Source organism: Mus pahari, chromosome 11 (assembly GCF_900095145.1).
Source record: "Mus pahari chromosome 11, PAHARI_EIJ_v1.1, whole genome shotgun sequence".
NCBI lineage: Eukaryota > Metazoa > Chordata > Mammalia > Rodentia > Muridae > Mus > Mus pahari.
Genome location: NC_034600.1, coordinates 59,469,474 through 59,473,252, shown reverse-complemented (window position 1 = coordinate 59,473,252; position 3,779 = coordinate 59,469,474).

The window sequence follows — 3,779 nt, the reverse complement described above, 5'->3', positions numbered from 1 at the left end:
AAAAAAAAAAAAAAAAAAAAGAAAGAAAGAAAGAAAAGAAAAGAAAAAGAAAAAAAAGTTAACAAAGGACATATTTAGGGAATTTCAAGGTTTTGTGCATCCAAGTATCTTGGTTCCCTTAATTCTTTGAACTATCAGGAAACTACTGAGAAGTAGGTCTAATCCTATAAATGCCCTTGAGAGAATTTCCTGAGGCAAATGTTAACTCTTTGTAGTTGTGGTTGCTGTTACCCTCCTGTACCTGAGTGTAGAAGTGTGAAGTACAATAATTCATATTCTTCAAATACTTCTTATATAATTAACCTGACTTAGTGCGGCTTAGAAAGTTGACTACCCCACCCTAGAATTCAAGGGGAAGGTGAGAGCCAGCCACATTTAAACCTAACCCCTGCCCTTTGCCCTCGGAGCCATCCTCCCAACACTACAGCAAGGGAGAGAAATGATTGGCACTGAGATGCTGATGGAAGCCAACATCCCCTGCTCCTACAGTGCTCACAGAAGAAGAGCGTGGATCCCCTTCAGCAAGAATGCTTAAGACTCGTGTCACAGTGATGGTCGATTTCCAAACGCAGCCATGTTTTCCCATTGCGTTTAAGTTGGCTTTGGTAGCAACACTACCATCTTTGTCTTTGAAATGATGATAAAGTAATGGTCTGAACTATGACAGAAAAGTAATATAAAATCCATCCAATCTATTATTGCTCTAATTATGCAGTTAGGCTCTCTTAGTCAGTTATTATCCAGAGGACCAAACTGAACCCAGTTAATCCTTCTGGCAGGTTCAAATCATTTATTTCATATGGCCGTTCTAATGACTCTCCCCATTAGATTCTCATATTGTGCAGTCATCAGAAATTTCCAAAGTACTGTAATGAAAACATCCTCATTTGAAAACTTAAAAAAAGGCTCTGTACATACATATATAATATATACTTAAGAATGTGCTGATTTCTCTTAATAGTCATAGGAATTTATTTTCAATTAATGTTAATTTTATAGAGATAATCTTAGTATTTCCATTTCAGGGTGAGGTTTTATCAACACATTTTCTGTTTAGAAACACACCGTTATTTAGTTGACTTTTAAATGGGTATGTTACTCAAGTAGTAAAGGTGGAACAGGAGAAATGTGGAATTTGGAATACAGTTTTTTATATATAATCACATTGCCCTTTGTATTTCCTGAATGGTTTCCTGTTTGTGATGGGATGCCCTGAACAGTAATGAGTTTTTCATGCTTAGGCTATTTCCAGCTTTTAGGTTTTATTTTTCTAATTCTTCATACACACACACACACACACACACGCACACACACACAGGAACACAAACAAATGCTACAAGATGGCTTCACTGAAATGGGTCAGTATGTATTCTATTCACAGGTAAGTAATGAAAAAAGATAGCCAAGGAAGATTAATAAGAGTTACTAGGAATCACAAAAACTGCACTTTACACAGTTTATTGTAAAATTAGAGTACTCTATCTTATATCTTACATTATGTGACAAATTGAACCAAGAAACATAGTTCTTAAAAAGAAAGGTATTATCAAAAGTTGCCCTTTTGAGCTTCTGGTGTGAAGTTTGGTGTTAAATTTCCAAGGGCTGACAAGAGCAATTGCCAACCTTTTGGGATAAGCCTGACCTCTCCTCTGAGTGCAAGTGTTCCTTGAAAGGAAGTTGAGTTGTCTGCAAGGTAATTGGTCAAAGTATTTTTATCTCACCCTGAAAATCACACATCATACCAAGAATAGATGACTATGTCTTAATATTGAAATAACTGTTTATTGTCTTATCACAAAGATTGTTGGGAAAGCAAATCTGCAAGAAACTGAGTTATTTGAGTCCTGTAGGTGTCAAGTTCAGAGAAACTCTTGCCTCTACTAATCATCACGCAGAAAATGGGAACTCCAACTTCATCTCTCTCTAAACTTCTGCTTCCCACCAAAAATACAAGAACCTCCCTATGGGGCAGATTTCTCTGAGTGATGAGTCCTGAGCCAACTTGAAACGCTGTTCTGGGTGGGGGACACCGTTTTTCAGCCCAGTTTTCATATTATTTGTGTCTTGATCTACAGACACCGGCAATGAGAGCGGCAAGAGAGTGGGAGGGGTCCACCTTAGCATTTGCTTTGCTGGACATAAGCAGACTGGGTAGTGATGCAAGAGCACTGATGCCTGTCTGACTTTTCTTTAAATCTCTTTTCAACAGAAAGAGGGTCTTTAAACCTCTTATGATGCTTCCTAGAATAAGCTGAGATTTTAAAGAACATTGAGCCATTGTGCATTAGGTTAAAATTCCCCCACTTCATATCTGCTTTCTTCAGAAAATCTGAAAACATTTGTCCTCAAATAAGTAAATAAATCAAATGGCAAAGATGTGCAGACCACTTCATAAGACCCTAGGAGTGGAAATCTGGGCACTGTAAATACGGCTTCCCTACTTTCAGGTTCTGGAGGTTCGGCTAGAGAGTCACTCTATTTTCAGATGGAACAAAGCTGGTGATTTCATTTTAATTCAGGATAAAAATACGTGGCTTAGTTCTCATTTCCACTCCTCAAAGTGTTATTATACAAGAAACTGACTCTGGATCTCAGAAGATCCAAGTTTTGAGAAGCCAAAATAACTTCCTCATGTTTCCCTTATGTAATGTGTGTGTCTCATGAACAATATTCTATGTAGAATGCTTTATCTTGGAAGCAGGCATTTCCTAGCAGAAAATGATTTATAAAATATAAACAAGGCATTCTGAGATTCTGCAGCCTTGAGCTCCATAGAAACATAACAGCAAAAAAGATAAAACAGAGTTGATTCCCGGGTGCAAGCTAAATACTTGAATGAAGTGCTCATTCTAATCAAATAAATCCCTTTTCTTCACAAATACAGCCACCAAATAAATTCTCTTAGCCCCAAATTCCTATGCTATGTTTGTAGTAGCATAACAACTTTGGAAAACCACTCTTAAAAAGTCAAAATCTCTATTTTAAAAGACAGGCTCCATTTTTTTAAAAAAAATCATTTTGGTGTAATTTTGTATTTTACTCTATCTAGATGAAATCATTTTTGAACTGTCACATTGTAGAAGAGGGGGGTCAGGATACAGGCAGTTCACTGTATTTAAACTAACACTCCACCCAACCTTCTTTAACAGATTATACGAGCAGAAAGATTAATAACTGGTGTGGCCATTTTCAGGAAGATGGGTTGCATCCTGAGCTCTGACAGCGTGTTTTCTTTGCCAGAGAGTGGAATTACATTGTGGTCTCCTAAGAGTTCAGTGACGATCATGGTTGCAGAGTTTTAAATCTTCCTTTGACATCTTTACGGAATAATTTTCAAAAGAGATAATTCTCTACTGAAAATACCAGACCCTGAAAATATTTAATGTAAAGAGCAATACCCAGTTAGGAAGCAAATACATTGGCTCACAGACTTGTTAAAAGTTAATAAAGAAATAGCTCATTTTTAAAGCCAGGAGTTTATGGTCTCTGCATCATCGATTTAATTTAAGCATTGCTGAGACAATCTTTAATCTCCCCATTTTGTAATACCTTATTTATGGTGCATTCTCATTTTTTAATTTGGGGGGAATGTTAGCCTGCCAGAGCCACCAGATGAAAGTGTTAAGAGGAGGTCAAACGGAAACAAAGGCCATTACCCGCCATATTTCAGACAAGACTGGGGCACTTAGCCGAGGAGACACCCGGTTATTAGATTAATTTCAAAAGACCTTTTACAAGTTGCTTAATTCCATTAAAAGAAAAAAAGAAAAAGAAAAAAA